This window comes from Protopterus annectens, chromosome 16.part0 (assembly GCF_019279795.1).
Source record: "Protopterus annectens isolate FY-2018-M chromosome 16.part0, PAN1.0, whole genome shotgun sequence".
In the NCBI taxonomy this organism is placed as follows: Eukaryota; Metazoa; Chordata; order Ceratodontiformes; family Protopteridae; genus Protopterus; species Protopterus annectens.
In genome coordinates, this window is record NC_056750.1 from 171,388,920 (window position 1) to 171,414,393 (window position 25,474).

The 25,474-nt window shown below is 40.6% G+C and overlaps 1 protein-coding gene across 2 annotated transcripts in view; it reads left to right on the top strand.

The window, feature by feature from the left end:
• Positions 1–25,474, top strand: part of HOMEZ (homeobox and leucine zipper encoding) — a 56,310-nt gene that overhangs the window by 1,551 nt on the left and 29,285 nt on the right. The window lies entirely within an intron of this gene.

The following is a 25,474-nucleotide window of genomic DNA, read 5'->3' on the forward strand; positions in this document are numbered from 1 at the left end:
CAGAGAGAGAGAGCAATGATTTGATCTTTTACCATGAATGTTGGTTTTGTATTAGAACATTACCCCACCAGATGTGCAGTTTCCTAAATTGTTGCTTGTATTTGTATGTATGTTTTAACAGCATTATTTACATTTGTAGCAAATCATGGATAATTGTGCATTGGCTAACCTTATTACATTTAATGTTGGTTTAGATTTTTATCTACTCTTTCTTATTTTTTTAATGGCATCTGTAAAGTCAACAGAGGTTGTGCTTTGGTGTTTCTAATCCTAAGCTCCAACAAAAGTATCTATCCTTCCACAACCCATTTTCCAAATTTGTGCACGAGGTTGGGGTTTTGCTTCAAACTGATGATAATCTACAGCCAATGTTCACATTGCCATGTGGCTAGCCCTGCCACCACACAGACACACACGCCTATGGCCAATTTAATGTGTCTAATACACCTACAGAATGTCTTTGGAATGTGGGAGGAAACCGGAGCACGTGGAGAACAACCACATGAATGTATCGAGAGGACATGCGGATATTGCACAGAAGGCATCCTGGCCAAACATTTTCTTATTTTTGACAACCTGTTCACCAGTAAACCTTGCAGAGCTTTACTGTGCTGTATACCAGAATATTTTGTATGGGTTGTTTTAAGTTGGGCTAGTCTGAACACACACAAATATGTTCACTTTTTCCTCATTCCTGTCTGTCACCTCTCCAATGTTTACACTTCGTTTAGGAAAACATTTTGTAGAATATCCGTGTAGCCACTTTTTTTTGCAACAAATCTCTTTACTTATGTGACAATTTAATAATTTTACATTTATATAAATGAAAACAAACCATCCTGATACAATTCTAGTTGCAAGCATTTGCATTACAAGTCACATTGATACAGTTGTAGTTACAGACATTATACATCACTTATCTATCCAGTTGTTTGCAGTCAAACATTACATAGCTCATTCAAATCCTGTCTTCTTTTAAACATTTCCTCATCTGCATGTATTGTTCACAAAGTTCCCATTTTTCCTGTGTAATTTGCTCCTAGCTCAACAAATTATTTCCTTAGTTATACCAATTTGTTCACCCAGTATCTCTAACAAAGCAGTCTGCAGGGAATCTAAAGTCTGCCAACTTATTGCACTCCCAGAAAATATGTTCCCAGTTATCCCCAGTTATCCCTTTCTTCCCCATCACACCTCCAACATTTGCTGTCTACCTGCAGAAAAATTCTTTGGAGTCTACTTGGGTTATAAAACATGAGTAGCCACTTTCAGATGTTTTTTCATATTTAAGTGCCATGCAGATTTAATTGTGTTCTCTGCCCCCCTTCCCCAATTAAATTTTACCAGACCTGGCAAACCTGCCTCTGTCTAATCTACAACCCATTTTTGCACATGGGGTCAGGGTGTCACTTCAACAGTGATTTTGTACCCAAACTGATTTATTTATCTCTTTACTTGTTTGCATTCATTTACTGCAGTAGAACGCATAGCAGCTTTTTGAATAAGTACACGAAAGTTGTAAGCAAAAATTAAACACATTCACAGTTCCAGAGAATCGTAGTGTAGACTCTTATATTTACAGTACCTCTGTAATATTTTTGGCAAGTTCTAGTAGTGCACATTTTAGTTTTGTATCGGTGGTAATTCTACTGACTTGAGTGAACGAAGAGTAGCCAGGTTATCCTGAAAGGCTTGATAGGTTAGGTAATGTAGACAGCATAGGAGAAGCAAGGATGTGAGAGAAAAACAGTGCAAATGAATGATGATGTAAAGGCTAGAAGTAATAAAGGAATTGATTAGGAGCCAGATAAGTAGAACAGAGCAGGGTGTGTCTGAGTTAGAATGACGGTTATTGAATGAGTGAAGAATAATTGGGTAACCTGCGGCTAGGTAGGTGGTGATGTAGACAGTGCAGTGGAGCAAAGATGTGAGAAGATGGGTGCAAGTGTGCTGTGATATAAAAGGTAGAGAGAAGAAAAGATTGGAGGGAGCTAGAGATAGTAGAACAGGGTGGACTTGAATTGGAGGAGAAGTAAGGTGTGTAAGGTGTATCAGTATATTTGAATATATTTTGATGTAGGGATATCAAGTTTTGGCTTAGTTGAGATATAATGCCCTTTGCAGACAAAATGGGTTTCTTCTGGAGTCCATGCCAGATGTAACCTTGACTTTTTGAACCTCTTATTTTCCTAACTAAAGGCTTCAGTTACTCTGTAAACAGAAATGTGGTGAGGCCAGTCCTGCATGGTTCCTCTGCTCAGACCCAGTCTATATGAAAGAGACCGTCATCTTTATTTCTACCTTGGAACTTGTGTGTTTTTACTGTTTACTCTTATTTAAGTTTTGTTGACTGTTAGCCCTACTGGTCAAAGCCCATGTTTAGAGGAGGCCCAGGGAAACCTACAAGTACAAGATATAAAATACAAGTTGTACAGAACAAAAGAAAAAGCATATCAAAATAAGTTATGCAATGTAAACCTTGCCTAATACTGCAATGACGACTTAAGTACAAATTTGCCAAACTGCCGAATAAGATGGATGTCAAAGTTTGGAATAAACAAAATTGAGGTATGCATATAATATGTGGGTCAGGTAGTAATAACAACAGTTTGTACAGGTTAGCTTTACTGTGTAGAAAGATTGGAGTTCCAGATATCTAGTAAATGACCTTTTTTTGGGGGAAGATCTCAAAACTTTGGTTGGTTTTAGGTTGGTAAAAGTGAAAAGAGAGAAGAGCATTTACAGTTGTATATGACTTTTTTGTGTGTGTGAATGTATTAAAGAAAGATGTCCAACCAAGTTTAAGTATTTTGCAAGCATTGATGCATTTTGCTGCAGATGTCTTATAATTGCAGATTCCATCTTACGAAAAATTGTTTTACTAATGTTAGCATTGAGTTGGCCAAGGTCTTTTCAGTAGATGGCTGTAAACAAATCTTTAATGTTATAGTACTTTTTAATGTTGTAGTACTTAGTTCAGGGAGCACATAAGACTATGTTGATGTGCTTGCCGAAAGTAACAGGACTACCAGTGGCTACTTAAGATACATTTAATGGTGAGCTGTCTGAATCGTGGTGTTGATAGATATCAGAGAACTTGGAATTAAAATATTTTCAATATCTTGTTTTATTTCTTGTATGGTTATTTTACCTGCCTTTTTCAAGAGCCATTTGCTTCATTTCTTGAGGATTTCTCAAAGATCACAGCAACAAGTTATGTAGATAATCCATGGGTTCCTAGAGCTCCCAGATGCTTCTGTCTACTTTGAGTCCTCCAGTGATATTAGCAGGTTTGTACTGCCCTCCCTTCTTTCTGTGAACTACACTCTCCTTCAGTTTAGAGAGTGAGAACAGCTGGAAACTTTGTGCTAGCAATCTTAAAATTTTACTATTTTTTTTTCACTTGCATTTTAAAGTACTACAAGCAGGCAAAACGCTTGTATCTACAGTTTGAAGCACTGTTCTAATTTTTATCTTGTATAAATGTAAGTAGAGCATCTCTCTACCGTTTATATTGGTTTTAAGTATTTGGTACTCTTTCTAGTCTCATCCAATGCCAATACAATCCTCGAATTAATCTGTATAATTTATGTTTTCAAGTATTTGGTACTCTTTCTAGTCACATCCAATGCCAATACAATCCTCGAATTAATCTGTATAATTTATATTTTTGTAACACAATTGTTTGTAGTTTAGTTTAAACCTTTACACATCTGTGCTTGCTCACAATTAAGTGCTCTGTTTTAATATTTGTGCTTGTCTCTAATATCAAATGTAAATGTACTATTTTTCTGCAGCTTTCCTCCCAGGGCCTCTGCTGAAAATGGGCCTCTGACCCAGTCAGATTATTTCCAAGTTAACAAATGTAATGAATAAATAAATTAAAATCCTCAGCAGCTGTAATATCTCTACATAAATTTACTGAAGACCACTATTTTCTAACTTCAGTAAAAATTTGCATTTTTAAAAGGATACTTCTGTGTGTGGGGGGGCACATCCTACTGGCAACTTGTCCCCCCCCCCACTACCTGCAGTCAGTTCACCATTTTATAGTTGACATTTAATCAGTATATTAACAAAGTAGGATTTGAAGTTTTCAGAACTCCTACTGGTTTGTCTATTGTGTTACTGATCTTTCATCTCATTGGGTTACCTTTGCGACCAGCTGCTGGCTTGATCTGTTGTTTCTTAATCATTTTCTTTTACTTCCCGTTATTGGAAAATCATCTTTTTCTTGACTGTTGAAAAGAAAAGTGTTAATAGGCATGTTCTTGTTTTGTGTACCAAAAAAAAAAATTGGTTGAAGGTTGATCTGTATAGTTTTTCTTAGTATGTTGCATGAACTTTATATCCCATAGGCTTGCTCTACTACCATGAAGGGCTTTAATGTCAGGAGGTAGCTGGGGTCATCAGGTTTTAATCGCAGTCTAGTTTCTTTGCAACCTTTTATTGCTGGGATAAATTTTACTTTTCTGTCTGCTGTGCATTTATTCTGTACAATGTCTTTATCTCCTTGTTTTTTTAAAGTAGCTTTTCTTTTACTGCTTTTTAGTAGCTAATTATTTTGTTAAAGTTTGCAACTTTTTTTCAGCCCCACTTCTAGTGCTCAGTTGGCCCATTATTCCTACTGGCTCTTCATGCCTTCTTGAGGCAAGAGTTGATCACATCTGTCATCCATGCAGACATGGGAGAGGGTTCCCTCCCCTGCTGTGAGACACTGGTGTAGACAGCTTTTTTTCAGTTTGTACTCTTGTGTCCCATCAGTCATCCACATTGCCCCACCGCAGATGATATCATAGTCCCATAGCACTTCCCAGCTCTCCACAAACAAGAAGACCACATTTCTTTATAACTGACATTTAGTAGCAGCAGTACATTACCTTCTGTACCCACATCAAGGTACTGAGCCCCAAAGAGGTCCACTTATGTCATATCACACACGCACAGACACACCAGCTCACTTGCAGACCTATCTTGCCTTTTATCTTGACCACAGTTTGCAGATTTTTGGTTCCCTTAACAAGAGCCTAAATCATTTGCAGCAAGTACCTCCTTTCTTCTGTAAATTTAACCCAGCCCAAACTGTTTGCAGTAAAAAGTCCCCTACCACTTGAATCTGAAAGATAAAAACACTAAACTGTTAGCGGCAAGCCTCCCCCACAAATAGTGCCCCTTCACACTTAATTTCTTTCTTACTGTCCCCATCAACAATTTAAAACATAATTTTGCGAAGATTGGTCTTGTATCCAAACACTATGGAAAGAAGTGGGCTGTACCTTTTGACAACCACTAGCTATAGAATTTTTGATAAATAGTTATAAGCAAGGATAACTATAGACATTCTGCCTGATTTAAGCCAAAGGCCAGATAACCATTTGTGTGGCACATGGCTTCCATTGTTTACATCCCTACTTCTTAATGCAGTTCTCACTTTCTGATCCATCTTACTCAGATTTATTGATGTATACACACAAAAGGCTGGCCAAGTCCATGTTATTATCTGTTAAGGTGACAGAATCTTTTTAAGAGGTCTTTTTATGAGTAGCCTTTCCCAAACTGGATTTTTAGCTAGCTCCTCCATTTCCCACCCCCACAAACATACTCTCCTGGACATATACTTGTACAGACGCAATATTAACTCCTGTGTACCTCCGTGAGCTGTATCTGGCCCATCTGCATTCTCCAACCTGAAAATCATGCACGCAACTTCAGACAGTAGTGCCTTGTGTGTAAAAAAAAAAAAAAAAAAAAATGCACGCAACTTCAGACAGACTGCAACCATTCTAACAACGTTAATCGATCCGTATCACAAGGGCAGTGAAAACAAGGCTAAATGAGCACATGCCATTTAATTAACATTTGGTGTGATGCTACATCAAAAACTAAGCTCCAGTAATGTTGCTCACAAAACATAAAAGCTTATGTCCTCAACCTTCTACACACCCAAACTGTCAGCTTGAGATGAGCTGACTAAAGGACAAGTTTGAGCAAAGTGTCCTTCAGAGCTTTTCTGCCAACAGAGAGAAGGAGGCTGAGCTCTGAAAAGACAAAACCAGGAACAGCATTCCTACTCTGGCATAAAAAGCATACCAAAAAAAGCAAGGGGTGGGGGGTGGTGGGAGTGGCTACTGCAGCAGTGATCATTTTAACATTTACTGCTATGGTAAGTTTACTTACTACTTGCACAGTTGTACTATGTTCATCATATTGATCACTGTTGCAGTAGCCTTGGCTATATGGGTAGATTACCTTAGCTAACTACAGGTAGAACAGTCCGGAAGGCCCTGGAGAGTAGTCCTAGCAAGCCAGATCTGGACCTAGAGAATGAATCAAGCTTATAGTGCTTTGTAAAAGTAGGTACAGAGCAGGAAGTAGCAACTTCTAGAAAATTAATAGAATTTGACCCTTTTGTAAAAAGCCATAGTTGAAGCCAAGGCTCTAGTAGACTGGGTCTTGACCCTACCCGAAATACTTTTATTATTTGTGTTTGCTTCTCTCCTTTGTGTCCCATACACCATGTACTTTTATTTCTCCTGAAACTGCATCTCAAGCAAAGTCTGAGGTGTCTTTGGTGACTGACTATGTTGGAACAGGAAGGGAGGGAGAAGGGGAGGCCTGGATTTAAGGATATCCGTTGTCTCCACCAAACGATTTCTCTTCTGACATTCCCCAGCACTGGGACTTGAAAAGATAAAGGACATTGGTGCTGGAATCAAAGAGGTTTCAGATACCAATGTATCTTTCTCCTGTGGAGTCTTGTCAGGGGTATAATGAGGGTCATAGATGTTATGAGACCCAAAATCCTGAAGTTTTCCCATGCTGTGACCAAAGTCTGAGTGGAAAACCTTAGAAATTGATCTAGATATACATCTGTTAATTTCCCTTGTGGAAGAAAAGTTCTTTGAACTGATGTATCTAGTTGACATTCCAGGAACATAATCCTGTGTGAAGGAGTCAAGAAAGACTTTTGAATGTTTTCTTGGACTTGTTGTAAGAGATCTCCAGCCCAAGAGGAGAGAGAGAGATTTCCTGGCACTTTGAAAAAGACTCTTCGGCAATAAAGTCATGCCTTCTTCTTTCGACTTTTCCCGGTTAGGGGTCGCCACAGTGGATCATCTGTCTGCTCATGATTGGCAGTGGAGTTTTACGGTGTCGAGTTACTAGCCCTGCGCCCAACCTTCCACAGAAGGTACACACACTCGCACCTAGGGCCAATTTAGTGTGTCCAATCCACCTACTGCATGTCTTTGGGATGTGGGAGGAAACCGGAGCACCCGAAGGAAACCCACGCGACCACAGGGAGGACATGCAGACTCTGCACAGAAGGCACCCCAGCCGAGAATCGAACTGGAGAACCTCTTGCTGTGAGGCAGCAATGCTAACCGCTGCACCACAGTGGCTGTCCTTCAGCAATAAAGTCATGTAAATATGGAAAAAACTGGAACCCTGTAACCTGTAATGAGCTATAAGTGAAGCTAGACACTAGTCTAAGGCAGAGAAATGATAATGTGATCCATAAATGCAAAACCTGAAGTCTGGGTGAATAGGGATATAATAATAAGCATCTTTTTTAAGTTTAGTTTTGCCAGGGAACTTGGAAGAGGAGGTAACAGGTTGTGAAGTGACATCATTTTGAATTTGGGCACTGTCACAAACAGGTTTAGGAAAGAAAGATCCTGAACTAGTCTCCAAGTACTTTCTTTTCTTTGGCACTAAAAACATCCTTAAATAAAACCTCTTTCCCACCTGGGAGGGGAGAACTGGTTCTATCACTCCTTGGGACAGTGTGTTATGAAGAACAATTGGAAATATGAGTCTAGTCTGGAGGATGAGAAATTACCCCTGGAAAGGAAAAAAATCCTTCAATGCCATCTGTAACCTTGTCAAATAATTTTCAGAATCCATTTGTCTGAAACTATCTGTTGCGAAGAGAAAAATGGAGATTCAGACTTTCTGGAAGAAAAAAGGTGCCACAGTAGGAAGTGGTCACAAAGTCTCTTGAATAGTCTTTCAGACTTGTTAGACTGTCCTTGGTTTGAGACTTCTTTATGGTACACCCTTGCATTTCTTAAAACTTGTGTTTTGTTGAGGCTACTTATTCTGCTTTTTACCAAAATTGTCTTGAGAAGTTAGAAAATCCATTGGAATTAAGTTCAAAATTTGCAGTGGATGAAGGCAAAATGGTACACACTGTATACCTCAAACTGGCCAAAGCTTTTGCCACAATTCTCCTCTCTGGCATAGTAGAAAAGCCACATAATTTTGCCAGGAAACTTGAAAGAGGAAAATGAGATCCCTTTGATGCTTTGGAAGCTCTCTCTGAACTATGGCTTTTGCTGTAGCAAGCAACTGAGTAAATGTCAGGAAGATCTTACTAGGACAGTTGAACTTTATTTGGGGTTCATCCGAGTATCTCTAATTGATGTCCGGTGTGTACCCAAGAAGTCTGGATGTTGAACTTTATTTGGGGTTAATCAGTCTCTCTCTCATTTATGGCAGGTGTGTACCCAAGGAGACTGAATGCTCTAATTGAATCAAAAGGTACTTCAACAAAGTATTAGTTTAAGGGTGTGCACACTTATGCAACCAGCGTATTGTACTTTTTTTTTACTTTTTTTTTTTTTTACCCTAACAGATTTGTTTTTCAATTGAATTGTACAAGTTATAGTTCACATTAAAGATGGCAAAAGTTTTGAAATGATTTATTGTGGTCTCATTACTTTGTCACGTGTGTGTCTATGTATCTATATATATATATATATATTTATATATTTATATATATATATATATATATATATATATATATATATATATGATATACATATATATATATATATATATATATATATATATATATATATATGATATACATAACTATAACATGATTCTGATCTACTGAAACGTCAAGTACAAGATACAAATTGGTTGTATAACACTACTAGTGTTCACGAGTCAGTTCAATAAAACAGCGCTGTCTCAACAACATAGAAATACTACTACAGTATTGCACAAAGTTATTTCAATGTGCATATGAAATGTATTTGTTCCTACAAATCTCCTTACATTTTAGTCAGTTTCATTTTATGAAAATACATTGAAACTGTAGCATGACCTCACACTCCCATTTTCATATTGTCCTCTTGTTTCTTGTATGTATTTTTTTCTTCTTAAGTTTTGTTCTGGCCTTTGTTGATTTCCTTGAAGATTGAAATTTATCATCTCCTTTTTTCTTTAGGTTGAACATATTAATTACATATAAACCATCTAGTGCATGCCCTGAACCATACTGGTCGACTTCTAACCAGCTTTCGTTCTCTTTGTGTCTTTGAAAGGAGGCTTCAAAAGTGCATATAATTAAATGAGAATCTCACCAACTGCCTAAAGAGATGACTAGCATGGTGATGTCTTTCCTAGGCACCCCAATATCTCCTCTCCCTCCTCATTACCATTGGACTGTCTTACCTAGGTACCCCAATATCCCCTCTCCCTCCTCATTACCATTAGGCACATCCTGTTCTATGTTATAATTGTGATAACCAATGTCTTTCCATTTTATTGCTGCTAGCACTGCTCCCCGCAGTGTGTATACTTCTGTGTGTTTTTTTTTATTATTACCTTACTTCAGCTTCCTATATCTAAATCTCAACTGGCATATTGGCAAATTCTCCAGCTTTGCCATAACCCGTTTCATCGTTTCCATTATGTATTGTATGTCAGCCTTGTTACAAGCCTTTTGCCACTACAGTTGTAAATTCATCCATCCACATCCCCTTTTCCTATTTTCCACAGGTGGTCACTTCAACAGTGACACTTGTGTAGAGCTAAGGATGCAATTGTAAAGATGTCTCAGTAATGAAATATGACACCCACATTGTTATTTTTGCCATTGTAGAAGTATACACACAAACATCCATCATCAAGACCTCAGTGTGAAATAATATTTCATCTTCCCTTCCATTTGCCAGCCATATATACCCACATCAGCATCTTCCACTTCTGTCCTTTCTCTTGAATGTCCTCTTTCACCGGAGTCATTGTGGTGATTACAAACATGGCCAAACTAGACCCCCCCCATACTGTAAAGAAGGACAAGGGTCTCTGTTCGACCTTACCAGTAAAACAGTTCACTGTACCTATCTAGGCATGTCCAAAGGGCAAGTTTCAGGTGTACTCTCCGGTCGAACTGGTGAATCTGGGCATTTTGAGGCAATGTTACAATTGCCTCATGTACACAGACAACCCTCTCCTCCTTCCACCACATGCGAGAGATACAATTATGTAACCAAACTAGAGGCTAAGCTCTCTCAACCCGAGACTGGACCAGGCCGTCAAGAGGAGAAGGGAATTACTTGCATCACACCACCAGTCTCACATAGACCTATGAAACCAGCACTGGCAAAAAACACACACAAATACACGAAAACATACTCGGAGGCTCTAAATAAAAATCTGCAAAAGCAACAGAGACCTCCAAAGCAGACATCCAAGCAACCTTCACCCCCCAACAAACCATGAAACATAACAAAACGGGATGAACCAATTCGACTGTAGAACACTGGTTTATTAATGCTGGTTAAAATGTGACACAACAGAAACGAGTACTAAGCGCTTTCACCCATAGAATATACTGGGCATCATCAGAGTACAAACACTATCACAGTGAATTCCATTTAAATAGAAGCAGCAATTAGTAAATTAATAGACTTATAAGACAAATATTAAAATATCTTTGTATAACAACTACATATAATAAATAACTCTTGATTGTATAAAATAGTTAAAAACATTAGCATAAATATTAAAATAATAAAATAAGTACATCCATTATTTGTGCAAAATGGGCCATTAGATGTTTGTAATTAAATAAATTGTGATTTGTGTCTAAGTATATTTAAGATATTTTAATATTTGTCCTATAAGTCTTGGCATTATAATCGTTGATGTAGGCAGTCTTTTTAAAGCAGTTTTTCAGGGACTGTAATGAGTTTTGCACAAATGATTGTTAAATCAAATTAATTATAATTGTTTTTTTATTAGTCATGATTTGGTCAATTAATTTACTAATTGCTGCTTCTATTTAAATGGAATTCACTGTGATAGTGTTTGTACTCTGATGCCCAGTATATTCTATGGGTGAAAGCGCTTGGTACTCATTTCTGTTATCACATTTTAACCAGCATTAATAAACCAGTGTTCTACAGTCAAATTGGTTCGTCCTGTTTTGTTTTACTGGTTCTAATTTTTTTGGATTTCTAAACCATAAAACATACTTCACAAAACCAGTGTGCCACACAATCACAGCCCTTAAGGCAAAATAACATACCCAACACAGTAGTAATAGGTGACTTTATAGTCGGGCACACTTGATGTCCCACTTACAAGGTTAAACTTTTTCTGGCTCCATAAAGTCTGTTCTTCATTTTTTCCCTTAGAACTGCTCTACTAGTAATCTAAACAGTATATCCCTTAACTAAAAAGCACAGCACTTGTTCCTAAAAGCTTTTACTGGTCTTAAAAGCATCTTCTTTTCAGGTTTAGCACTTCTGTATTATACAAAGTCCCTCACTAGCAACCCCCCCCCCCCCAGGAGTACCCACTTCCTTACTAAGTCCTCTCTTATTCAGTTACACCCCTAACTTCTAAATTTCTCCAGCATGTCGAAGGGCCAGATGCTGGTGTCCTCTCCTGTCCAGTTGGTGAATTTGGGAATATTGAGGCAATGTTACAATTGCCTCATGTACACTGACAACCCTCTCCTCCTCCCACATAACACAAATACTTGCGAGAGATGCAGCTATTTAGCCAAACTGGAGGCTGAGCTCTCTCAACTCAGGACTGGCAAGACCAGACAGGAGGAGAAGGCAACTACACACACCACAAAACCAGTCTCACATAAAGCTATCACAACAATGAATCAAACACATAAACACACAGTCATACTCGGAGGCTCTGAGCAAAAATTTACCTAAACAGCAGAGGCCTCCAAAGCAGACACCCAAGCAACTGCCACCTCATGACACACCACAGGCAACACATAAACCACAAAGTCAGTGTGCAAAGCAGTCACAGCCCTTAAGGCCAAATACAACACCAAACATACTTGTCATAGGTGACTCCATAGTCAGACACACTGATGTCCCACAGGCTGAACAAGGAGAGGGTCACAGTAAGCTGCCTATCGGGCGCTAGAATCCGCCACATAACACAAGCACTCGGGTCACTCCACAGCAAGTACAAATATGACACAGTCATTGTCCATGCTGGTGTGAACGACCTGAGACGTACCTCCCTGGACTACATGAAAAGAGACATAGAGGAGCTCTCTGATTATGTAGCCCAGGCAGGTATGACCCTGACCCTGAGCAGTATCCTTCCTTCACCAAGAATGATGCCACGACATAGAGACAAGATGATCAGCTTTAACAATTGGCTTAATTTCTGGTGTCATTCAAAGGGGATCCAGTGTCTGTCTGCCTGGGATGACATGCTTGACAAGCCACGCTGCTTCGCAAGGGACGGCTTGCACCTGTCACCCCTGGGATTCCGGATATTGGCTAAGGCTCTTGCCACGCCCATAGTGCCTTTTTTAGGCAAGGCTCAAATTCTAAACCTACCACCCTAGTAAACAAAAATGGGAAGAAACTAAGTGTAATGCTGCTCAATGCCAGAAGTCTAAATCTCAAAATGCACGCACTCGAGGCCCTTCTCAGTATGGCGAACATCGATGTCTGTGCTGTGACTGAAACCTGGTTCAAGGCTCCTGAGAGCACCACGGCACTATCAGGTTTTACCTCGTATCATGCGTTCCGGCCCCAAAACCCGGACCACACCACAAAAGGAGGGGGTGTATTCATATTCATCAAGGATACCCACACCTCCAGGTTGGTGGCAATGCACGAAGCATCGGAAACCATCCAGGTGCAATTAACCATAGGCAAAACTGCTCTACAATTTGTAGCATGCTACAGGCCACCCTCTCAAACTCAGGAACCCCACACAGCCTTCCTGAAGACACTGGAGGGTATAAATGTATCTCCAAACACCATTATATTGGGTGACTTCAACTACCCGAATATAGACTGGGAACATTACTCAAGCCCCAACTTTCTAGCCCAAAGGTTCCTGGAGTTCATAAATTCAAATGCCATGGAACAACTAGTCACCGTTCCCACAAGAGGAGGAAAATATATTAGATCTCATCATCACAAACATGGGGACAAAATGCTCCACACCGGAAGTATATCCCTCATTGGTGAGATCAGATCACAAACTAATCTCACTGGAAATCCACATCCCGCCCCCACCCCAAACAAAAAAAGACCACAGTGAAGAACTTCTCTAAAGCAAACTTCATACTACTCAAGACTGGTGTGGTATCCTTCAAGGCCCCCGAGCCAGTGGAAACCACAACCCAAGCTGCGGAAGCCCTTACAAATGCCTTCTACGAACACCTCCAGGACTGCATGGATCAGGCAATCCCTAATAAAACCAAGACTCTTTCCACCAAGGGCAAACGTCCAGTCTGGTGGACCCCAGCCATAAACAAACTTTACAATAAGAGGAGAAAGCTGTTACATGATAGAGCAAAATCCATAAAAGAGAAGACACCCTTGATCATTATTAGTAAAAAAATACGAGCACTCATAAAATCACCCAAGGCCAACTTTGAGAGAAAAATTGCCATAGATTCAAAAGACAATCATAAGGCCTTCTTCAGCTATGTTAGAAACCTGGGTGGAAACTCCCAGATATGCTCAGAATTAGTCCAAAATTATACAAAAATCACTGAACCCACAGACATTGCCAACATACTGGCAGACAGGTTCAGTGCAAACTTCACCCCCCTCTCCCCCCCAAAAGGAGAGAACTATCCCAGCGGAGTGTAGCCTCCCAGACATCTCAAATGCGCAGGTGAAAGCTGCTCTCTCTAAAGCTAAAAACACAGCATCAATGGGACCGGATGGTGTCCCCGGCTGTGTGCTACACAAACTCAACGAGGAACTAAACCCGCATAGAAGGCAGCTGTTTAATCTTAGCCTTACCACAGGATACGTGCCCAAGGAGTGGCGTACGGCAACTGTGGTCCCACTCCACAAAGGCGATGCCTCTACGGACCCTGGTAATTACCGCCCCATAAGCTTAACAAGCCTGGTCTGCAAAGCTATGGAGAGGATCATAATGGAACTCATAAACAAAGACATAGGGGACTTCCAGACATTGGACCCGACCCAGTTTGGCTTTGTCAAGGGCAGATCATGCCTTTTGAACTTGGTCGACTTCTTCGAAACAGTCACCAAGGCCATTGATGAGGGAAAGGCAGTCCATACAGCCTACCTTGACCTTGCAAAAGCTTTCGACACAATACCCCACTCGGGTATTATAGAGAAACTTACCAGCTTAAATGTAAACCCATATGTCACAAGATGGGTTGAAAACTGGCTAAAGGACAGAACCCACGGGGTTAGAGTTGCTGGCGCCATGTCAGACTCCAAGCCGGTCACAAGTGGTGTCCCACAGGGCTCAGTCCTTGGCCCCCTGTTGTTCGGCATCTACTTCTCAGAAGTACAGGCAAACATAGGAGGACTGTGGCTGACAAAGTTTGCAGATGACTGCAAACTGGGCGCCATAGTGGAAAGTACTTCGGACACAGATATCCTTCAGAGGGGTCTCACGGAAACTGATAGCTGGTGCCAGAGCCATGGCCTGAAGTTAAATGCCAAAAAAATGTATAGTCATACCCTTCGGGAAAAACAAGGTAACCCCAAGCTACCATATAGGTGGCAATCCATTAAGCACAGAAGAGGTTATCAGGGACCTGGGGACCCAGGTTGACAGTGGCCTTTCTTTTGACACTCACATTGCTAAAGTGGTTAGAAAGACCTTCTACATTGCCCACCTGATCATGAAGGGATTCACATCCAGATCAAGTGAGGTCATTGTTCCCCTGTACTCTTCACTTATCAGACCAATGATAGAGTACAATGCCCCATTCGGGATGTATCTCACCCGACACCTGCAGCAATTGGAGAGACTCCAAAAGGATAAAGGGACTCAAAATCTGTCATATGCTGCCAGACTGAAGAAACTCCAGCTCTATTCAGTCGCATACCGCCTGCTCAGAGGTGACCTGTGCCTGACATACAAGGCCATGCCCAACCCAGAATTGATTTACATACTCCACCTAAAGAAATCCAAATCTACCAGATCCAGTAGAGCAAGCAACTTAAACCTTAGCACGGATATAAATAGGACATGCTGGAGGGATAGATTTGTCACCCAGAGACTCCCTATGCTGTGGAATAAAATCCCGGTCCATGTGAGGCAGAGCACTTCGCTGGCTCTGTTCAAGAGAAATCTTGACCGGTGGATGGGAGATTGTAGGTTTACCCCGGGAATCATCTCTGTGTCACTGCTGGACAGAGGCACAACAAACTAATGGGCACAGTATTTTTTAACATAAGGGGGTGGCGTAAGCCACAAAACTTTGGGCTAGGCTTATAAATGCCTTAGGGCAGAGAGCCTAGTATAAACCTATGAACTTACTAGGCTGAACAAAGAAAAGGTTACTGTTAGCTGCCTGTTTAGTGCCAGGATCCGCCACATAACACAAGGACTCGGGTCACTCCAGAACGAGTATAAATATGACTCTGTCATTGTCCATGTTGGTGTGAATGACCTGAGCTGCATCTCCCTGGGCTACACAAAAAGAGACATGGAGGAGCTCTCTGATCACGTAGCCCAGGCCGGTATGACCCTGACCCTCATCCAGCCAATCATCAATTTCAACAATTGGCTAAGCTCCTGGTGTCATTTCAAAGGGGATCCAGTGTCTATCAGCCTGGGATGACATGCTCGACAAGCCACGCTGCTTTGCTAGAGACTGCTTGCACCTGTCACCCTTAGGCTTTCAAATACTGGCCAAGGCTCTTGCCACCCCCATAGTGCCTTTTTTAGGCAAGGCTCAAAAGACAAACCCACCGCCGTAAGTAGCACAAGTAACAAAAAACTGAGGGTAATGCTACTCAATGCCAGAAGTCTAAACCTCAAAATGCACGCACTCGAGGCACTCCACAGTATGGAGAAAATCGATATATGTGCAGTAACAGAAACCTGGTTTAAGGCTCCAGAGAGAGCAGCCCAGCACTACCAGGCTACAACTCGTACCGTACATTTCGGCCACAAAACCTGGACCGAAATAAAAAAGGGAATATCCATATTCATAAAGGATACCGACACCTCCAGGTTAGTGGCACAGCACGATGCTTCAGAGGTCATGCACGTGCAACTAACAACGGGCAAAACTGCTATTCAAATTATAGCTTGCTACAGATCACCCACTATGTCCCAGGACCCCCACTCCACATTTCTGGAAACACTGGGAAACAAAGGTCCTACCAAACACTCTGATATTGTTTGATTTCAATTACACAAACATTAACTGGGAGAACTACTCAAGTACAAACTCCTTTGCCCAACATTTCCTAGAATTTATAAACTCAAACGCCCTGGATCAACTGGTCAACACCCCCACCAGAGGTGACAACATATTGTACCTGGTCATCGCCAACATGGGCGACCAGTGTTCCATACTGGAAGTCAACCCCTCGCTGGTTAGATCTGACCATAAGCTAATCACTCTGGATATCCACATTCCGCCACCACCCCCAATCAAAGAAACCACAGTGAAAAACTTTTCAAAAGCAACCTTCACATCACTTAAGACCGAGGTGGGAAGTTTCAAAGCCCCCATGCCAAAGGATAACCCTGTCCAAGCTGCAAAATCCTTTACTAATGCACTCTACGGGCACCTACAAGAATGCATGGATCGTGTTATCCCAAACAAAACCAAGACTCACTCCTCCAAGAAAAGGAAACCAGTCTGGTGGACCCCTGCCATAAATAAGCTATACAATAGACAGAGGAAACTAGTACAGAAAGGAGTAAAATTGTTTCCTCATAAAATCATCCAAGGCTAGCTTTGAAAGAAAAATTGCCATGGACTCCAAAGATAACCAAGGCATTATTTAGCTATGTCAAGAATCTAAGTGGCAATTCTCAGATCTGCTTGAAGTTAGTGCAGAATGGCACAAAATACACTGAACCGACCGATATAGCCAAAATCCTGGCAGACAGGTTCAGTGCAAACTTCACCCCCCTCTCGCCCCCAAAAGGGCCCATAACTATACCAGAAGAATGTAGTGCCCCTGAAATCACAGACACTCAGGTTAAAATGGCCCTCTCCAAAGCCAAAAACACAGCATCAATGGGACCGGACAGTGTCCCAGGCTGCGTCCTACATGAGCTCAAAGATGAACTTAACCCCTCACCTGAACACACTGTTTAAACTCAGCCTTTCCACAGGCTACGTGCTAACAGAGTGGCGCACAGCAATGGTTATTCCACTCCACAAAGGTAGAGCCACAACAGACCCCGGGAACTATCGCCCTATAAGCCTGACTAGCTTGGTCTGCAAAACTATGGAGTGCATCATCATGGATCTATCTCATTAACAGAGAACCTCCAAACACTGGACCCTACCCAGTATGGCTTTAAGGGCAGATCATGCCTCCTAAACCTGGTGGACTTCTTTGAGACGGTTACCAAGGCTTTAGACGAGGGAAAGGTTGTCCACACAGCTTACCTAGACCTCGCAAAGGCCTTCGACACCATTCCCCACTTGGGTATTATAGACAGCTCACCAGCCTGAACATAAACCCCTATGTCACGAGATGGGTTGCCCAGTGGCTCACGGACAGAACTCACATGGTAAAAGTTGTGGGAGCTAGGTCTGACTCTAAACCAGTTACAAGTGGTGTTCCCCAGGGCTCAGTCCTAGGACCCCTCCTGTTCGGCATATACTTCTCAGAGGTGCAGGCAAGCACAGGAGGACTATGGCTGACCAAGTTCGCAGACAACTGCAAGCTAGGGGCTATAATTGACTCTCTGGCTGACACAGACATCCTCCAAAAGGGTCTCACTGAGACAGATGCCTGGTGTCAAAACCATGGCCTCGAGCTAAATGCCAAAAAGTGCATAGTCGTCCCCTTTGGAAAAAACATAGTACCCACAAACTACCACATAGGTGGTAACCCCCTAAATATGGAAGACGTAATGGATCTGGCGACCCAAGTAGATAGTAACCTCTCCTTTGATAATCACATTGCCAAAGTGGTTAGAAAATCCTTTTATGTGGCCCACCTGATCACAAACCGGTTTGCATCCGAATCGAAAGAAGTCATTGGGCCCCTCTGTGCATCACTCATCAGACCCATCATAGAGTACAATGCCTCATTTGGGATGTATTTTACAAGACACCTGCAACAACTGCAAACACAAGTACCTCACCAAGAGGATCACTGGCCTCAAGCAGATGCCCTATGCAGCTCGACTGAAGAAAATCCAGCTGTACTCTGCTGCATACCGCCTACTCAGAGGTGATCTCTGCCTGACATACAAGGCCATGTCCAACCCAGAATTGATTTACATGCTCCACCTAAAGAAATCCATATCCCCTTGAGCCACATACTCCAGGGATCTAAACCTCACCACAACAATAAATAGGATGTGCTGGTGGGATAGATTCCTGTCCCAGAGACTTCCCATGCTTTGGAACAAGATTCCAATCTACATTAGGCAGAGCTCCTTGCTATCCCTCTTCAAGAGAAACCTTGACTAGTGGATGGGAAACAAAGTTTACTCCAGGGAGCACTTAATGGCTCTGCTGGACAGAAGCACAGGGAACTAATCTAAGTGGGTGTCAAAAGCCAGCACATTCTGGCTAGGCTTATAAATGCCTTCGGGCAGATAGCCTAGTACCTACCTATGAACCTAAGAAGTAGAACTTAGCAGTAGAAACATAAATGTGGGAAAACTATGTGAAATAGCACTGATCGATCATTTTTAAGGCCAAAATTGATTGTATAGTTAACTCTGCCATATATACTCCTCGTTATTTCTTTCACATATTTAAAGTATTCAGTTCACAGTGCGGTATGGGCTCGAATAGAGGAAGAGAGTGAATTAATAGAGGAGGAAATAGGAATAAAGAGTTTAAACTGCAGATTTTAAAAATAAGGAAAACTGAGAAATATTTTGTGAAGATTGTATGACAATGAGACCATTTTATAAAAATTGAATGTAGTGCTGGTTAGTGTATATGCAGAAATAAATCTATAAAGTTGAAAGAATAGTAAAGAAATATGATGGCATATGACAAACTTTTATGTAATTGTGAGTGAGAGGGTGAGAACAAGGAATTGACAAAGTCAGGGAAATAGAAAACTAGATGTATGAAAAGTGTAGAGAAGAAGTAAAAGTGATGTTACATAGGCAAAGTTCTCTTTTTCTAAAAGGAAATAAAGATTAGGTTTCTTAGGAATAGACTGTGGTGGTGCTGCGGTAGCGTAGTCGCCTCACAGTAAGACGTTGTCCCATTCGATTCTCAAGTCTTCTGTGTGGCGACGTGTGAATGGGCGTTCCTTTGTTGAAGGTTGTGTGTCAGGCCCGGCAAGTCGGCATGTAAAAATCTACTGCCAATCATTAGCGTACCGGAATTCCGCTGTGGCGACCCCTAACCGGGAAAAGCCGAAAGACACAGCAACACAACATTTCGTCCCGCGGTGGTGGTGCTGCGGTAGCGTTGTCACCTCACATTGACACTGTCCGGTTCGATTCTCAGCTAGAGCGTCTTCTGCGTGGAGACATGCGTGAATGGGTGTACCTTTGTTGAAGGTTGTGCGTCAGGGCTGTTAACTCGGCACGTAAAAAATCAACTACCAATCATTAGCGGACCGGAGTTCTGCTGTGGCGACCCCTAACCGGGAAAAGCTAAAAGACATAACAAGGAATAGTAGAAATGAGTGAAGGAAGGATGGAGATTCTATCTTAGATAGCAAAAGACATAAAATATAAACTAAGATATTGTGGAGGTGGTAGAAAATTTTGTAGAGAAAATGTATGAAAAAAGATTAATAATGGATGGATAAGAAGAGTGGAAAGTAAATATTTGAAAAAAGTAAGGATTTTTTAATGATATAATGTGGAAGAAATGGCGAAGGTTATAAAAGAAGTAAGAATGAATCGGCTCCATAATTAGGTGGCATAAGTTAGTGTCATAAGGAAATTAAGATGAAAGAGAAGTTTTTTTAAAAATATTGAGTGAGGGAGGCCTATAACATCAAGGAATGCAGACTATAAAAAATTTATGAAAATATAGCAAAAAGGGAAGAGGTAGTATTGGATGAAGAAGTAGGAGAAGGGATCTATGGTATAAAGGAGAGGTGAAAGAGATGTTAACAGTAGTGAAATAAGTAGTAGAGAAAATGCTGAAAGAAGATAAAGAAGCAAGACAAATGTCACCTGACACAGCTAAAGCCTTTGATAAAGTTAGCCATAAAGCAGCGTGGCAGGTTTTAGAGTTGAGGAGGAAAAATATTGTCATATTCTTAATTTTCATAACATGAAATTATGAAAGTTTAAAAATGGAGAGGCTTATGGGAAAAGAGATGGTGTTATATGACTTCAATGTTTGGTGTACCCATGGAGGGAATTGACAGAAGGTGGAAAAAAAGGGCAATAAAAGTCGGAAGAAAAAGGTTTGGAAAATTTTATGGATCTGAATTTTATTAGACAAGTTCATTGTGAAAGTAAATATGAAGTATAAGGTGATGGAGGAAATGTGTTGACTGTATGGAAGAAGAAACCACAAAATGTTTTTTTAGATTGCAAAAAGAATAAAGAATTTTGGGAAATTGAATATAGATGTGAAGGATTTAAATGTATAAAATATGCTTTATCATACTTTTCATGTAATATAAAAAAGTGATAACATTAAAGTACTGTTGTGTGACAGTGTGAATGTGTGGGGGAAAAGATGTGAGAATTTGCTATGGAACAAGAAAATTGAAGAGGATTATGTATTAACTGAAATAAGATTGTTGTGAAATATAGGGTGGGGGATAGAGGATAATTAAAGGGAAAAAAATAATGAGAAAGAGAACTGTTTAGTTTAATTCTTGTGCGTTAATGACTTGTAAATAAGCATGAATGAAAAAATGTGTGCAAATAATTTAAAGTTTTATTTTATTTTTTTTAGTGTGGTGAATGTAAAAGTTACTAAGCACCCCTACTCTTCAGTAAGTGGAATCTTTTACACCCCCCTGAGCTACCATAAACTCTGGCATGTGGGGCCTCAATTAAATGTTTTCATCCAAAGGATGGCACACTCTAGTCCAGAATTCCCCCTGTGCTGCACTGCAGTGTCAGTATTGGATTAATCTAACTACCTGATGCAAGAATAGAACCTATGGCCATCTCTACCAAAGGCATGATGATGATTGGATGGGAGATGAGAAATTCACCCCTGGGACCACGTCAGTCGCCCTGCTAGACAGGGATCCATGGAAGTAAACACTGTGGGAAGAAATAGCCAAGGAATTGTTATGGCTAGGCTTGTATAGGCCCTAGGGCCAATAGCCTACCAACCTATGAACCTATGTGTGCTATCCGTTGAGCTTTCTTTTCAGTTTTTATGCAGTGTCGTCATAAGGCTTTAGAAATCCACTACTATGAATAATTCATCCTCCACAGAGTTCTTTAACACACCCTTATTTGTATTGGGGCATTGTGTGGATGTATATATTCACACTGTGGTGCCCACTTCGACCATTTTTGAGATCACTGAGGAGCTGAGACTGTTGGGATTTGAGTGCAAGACATAGATACTGCGTCTGGGTAGGATGCCTGTTTATCTGCACACACCCCTTTGGGTAACATGGAGGCTCCCCAGGTCTCCTCCTGCATGTCTTTGAGACATGGGAGGAAACTAAAGCGCCCTGCAAAAGTTTGCTCTAACAAGGTAGAACATCTAAACTTTGCATAGGATGCACTCCTCCAATGGAAATGAAAGCAGTCACTGCAATGTGTGTGGTATATTGTATATGCTTAGACCCTTAGTCTGTGTAATATGCATATGTTGTAGCTTGTTAATGCACCAGAAGTCTTAAGTATTATTAAAAATGTGCATTTTTTATTTCTTAACAAAAGGATGATGTTGGCAGACTTTCTTGCACAACTAATTGTAACAGAATCCCCCTCCCCTCATCAAACTCTAGCATACAGATGCTCACCTGTAGTTTCTTCCCACCCCAATATCTTCAATGGAAGATGTAAAAATCTTATTAAAATTCACAGTGAGTCTTCATTATTGCAACATATTTTTCCTTGCTCCAGCATAACTCCTAGAACGGATATTCTAGCCACATATTACTCCTCTGAGAAGCCAACTTCTGTTTTGTTGGGTTGCAGTCTTCTCTTTATGCATTATTTATTAATTACATAATTGGTTTTATTAACTGAACCGTTTGCATACAACCACAACACTATACTAACGTCATCCCCACTCCCAGCTTGAAATCCTTTGTTTCAGGTCCAGTAGATGGGCTGTTAGTCCTAAACAGGCCATCTGCATTATGATGGTTCAAGACTGGTATTTACAGAATCTGGTGAGACTAATGCAGGCTCTGAACATCTTCAGCTGACAGTGTTGTCCTCACCTTAAAGAGATGGCAAACTATTGATGTGGGTGCAAATATTTTCCCCAGCAATGCCCTCGCATGCTTCTTTGTGCCAGTTTCTTACAGCTTCCAAGTTTTCTTTCTGGGGATATAATCCTCCTGCCAAAAACATGGGTATGCCAAAGATAAAATATTTACTAACTCGCTTCTCGAGACTTAACAGTCAGTCTGGCTTGTTTCAAGGGCATTGGCAGTTAACTTAGCTTGTGTAAAAAAAAAAAAAAAAAAAAAAGTATAGTACAGCGTATGTTTTAGCAAGATGGATGTCCCAAACCTTTGGGTGTAGCATCCAAAGCAGCAACATTTTTGAGTATTTTTGACATGCTTACTGGCTTCAACAGATAAGCGAGATATGGCAATATCCTATTACTAGGTCTAATGTGATCAGTAAGTTCATCCACTCTAGACATTAAGTTGCTGTCAGATTTCAAATTGCTGTTCAGTTTTCCAAAATCATTAAAAGAATCCAATTGCTCTATCAGGCTTTAGGACTAACAATTGTGGGATTCTTGTGTCTACCTTTTGACTCCTGGGGCCACAATCTTGGACATTTCTGTTTTAAGGTTTGAAATTACTTTTTCCCCCCTTGAATGTTGAATCAGGCCAGTTTTGCCAGGTATTTTTAAAATACACTTTTGTGTTTCTTAACAGAAACCTCCTTATTTTGTCTGTACTCGTACAAGGTTGCTAAGGCCTGGAACACCTTACCTATATCTATCAGATCTATACCCTTCCTCCTATCTTTCACAACCTCTCTGAAATACTTCTTGGCTAAAATCTGGCTCTGTTCTTGCTCAAAACTAGGAAAAACTATATCCTTAAATGTGAACAAGTACCTTTTCATTCCTTGTATACCTCCTTGCTCTCCCTTCGCTCACTTCCTTACTGCTATCTAATTCTTTCATGACTGTCTCTCTAAATTTAACCATAAGCCTGTTTTTCTCTTATTTCATAATTCATTTCCTGTTTGCATTAGACTAACTTACTACAAACTTCTCTACAAACTGTCTAAAATTTCTGTAAATACAAAATGATTGTTGTATACCTTATGTTAAGTCTTAATTTGTTATTATTTAAAGTGCTGATGTTTTGTTGTATTTTTGAAGATTGTAAAATTATTATTGTTAAATGTTTTGTAGTAATTTGGGGCTTTTCTCCCTGGGCCTGTGCTGAAAATGAGCTTCTACCTCATCAGACTTTCCTGGTAATCGAATGTAAATAAATGTTTCTTTTCTGTAGCTTATTGTGCATGTTATTACATGAACTGCAGGCATAAAGATGATCTTTTTTCCTTTCTTTCTTCACATATATTACTCACTGCTGCTAAAGTAATTGCAGAGGTTAGTATTCCTTCGCATTCAAGAAATTTAATTGGTCCAGTCTTAAATGGATGTAAACTATAGAATTAAATAGACTGATTTATTTTTTAATATGGCAAATGGACCCTGCTCCTTAGTCAGAAGCTTTTTCGGTTAAGGAAAACAAAATAAAATCGACACCTAGTCTCAGCTTAAATTCTCTGGTCCTTGCATTTCTGTTGTACATCCTAGACACACGCGCGCACACACACACACACACCTGGTCTTTTTCTAGGTACTCCTGGATGATGGTTATCACCATTTCCTTCTTATGTTGTAAGCTGACATAGTATAGCAATAACCCACGCCTGGGTGTGGGTAATGCTGGATTTACCCACGGTTGGCGTGGTTTAAACAAAGCCAACCGTGGGTAAATACAGCATTACCCACACCCAGGCGTGGGTTATTGCTATTATACCATGACATTATTTAAGAAAATAAACTATTACTTTTCTTAAATAATGGCATAGTATAATGCCTGTTTACTGCCCTTCCGCAGATGTCTGGCATCCGCGGCAGTTCTGATGTACTGCGTGCCTGCGCAGTACATCAGAGCTGTGGGCAAAAGCAACGGAGAAAGCAAGATCTCCGTTGCTTTTTTTTTTTTTTTTTTACTGTTTTCGCTATGTTAAATGGGTTTAACATAGCAAGACAGTTTTCAAATAAGCAACGGAGATGTACGTTGCTAATTTTAAAACTGTCTCGTTATGTTAAACCCATTTAACATAGCGAAACAGTAAAAAAAGCAACGGAGGTCTTGCTTTCTCCGTTGCTTTTTTTTTTAAAACCTGTCTCGCTATGTTAAATGGGTTTAGCATAGCGAGACGGCTTTAAAATAAGCGACGGAGGAGTTGTACTAATGGAAAAAAGTCCGGGCACCCGGACCTTTTTCCATTAGTATAACTCTATTTACAATGTGCACGCTAGCCAATCAGCGTGCACGTTTTGGGGGGGGTCATGGTACAATGTTTTTTTTCTTCCTGCATTTTCTGGCATTGTCTTAACGGTTCATGAGGGTGTCTGCTTCTGGTATGTAGCAACTCAAAAGGCCTGAACCCTATTGAGGCTTGTGGTATCTTTCTAATGCCAGTTTTTACCATCTCTGTCAGTAGTCTTAGCATGACCTTAAATGCTCTGTTAAAATGCTTCACTAGCCCTTCTGTTTGAGGATGGTACACTGAGGTTTTTAATTGCTTGACCTTAAAGCATTGTCACTGTTGTTGTATTGTTCTGGACATAAATGGAGTCCACCAGTGAGAATTTCCTTAGGTGTCTGTGTGCTGGAAAATAACAAGATTAGGTCCTTTGTATCCCTATCTTTGTGTAGGGATTAGAGGCTCCGGCAGTTTCGTGAATACTACAAGGTCATTTAGTCTTCTACACCTTGCCAGTAACTTCCCTTATTTCCTTTCTGCTGGAGGGCCATACCAGTCAGTTCTGGAGTAAATTTGCAAATTCTCATCGAGTCATCTAGGTTATATGTAAAGGAAGATGAGTTACACTGCTTAATATGCAAAATAAGTTACCCCTTGGTTTTGGAGA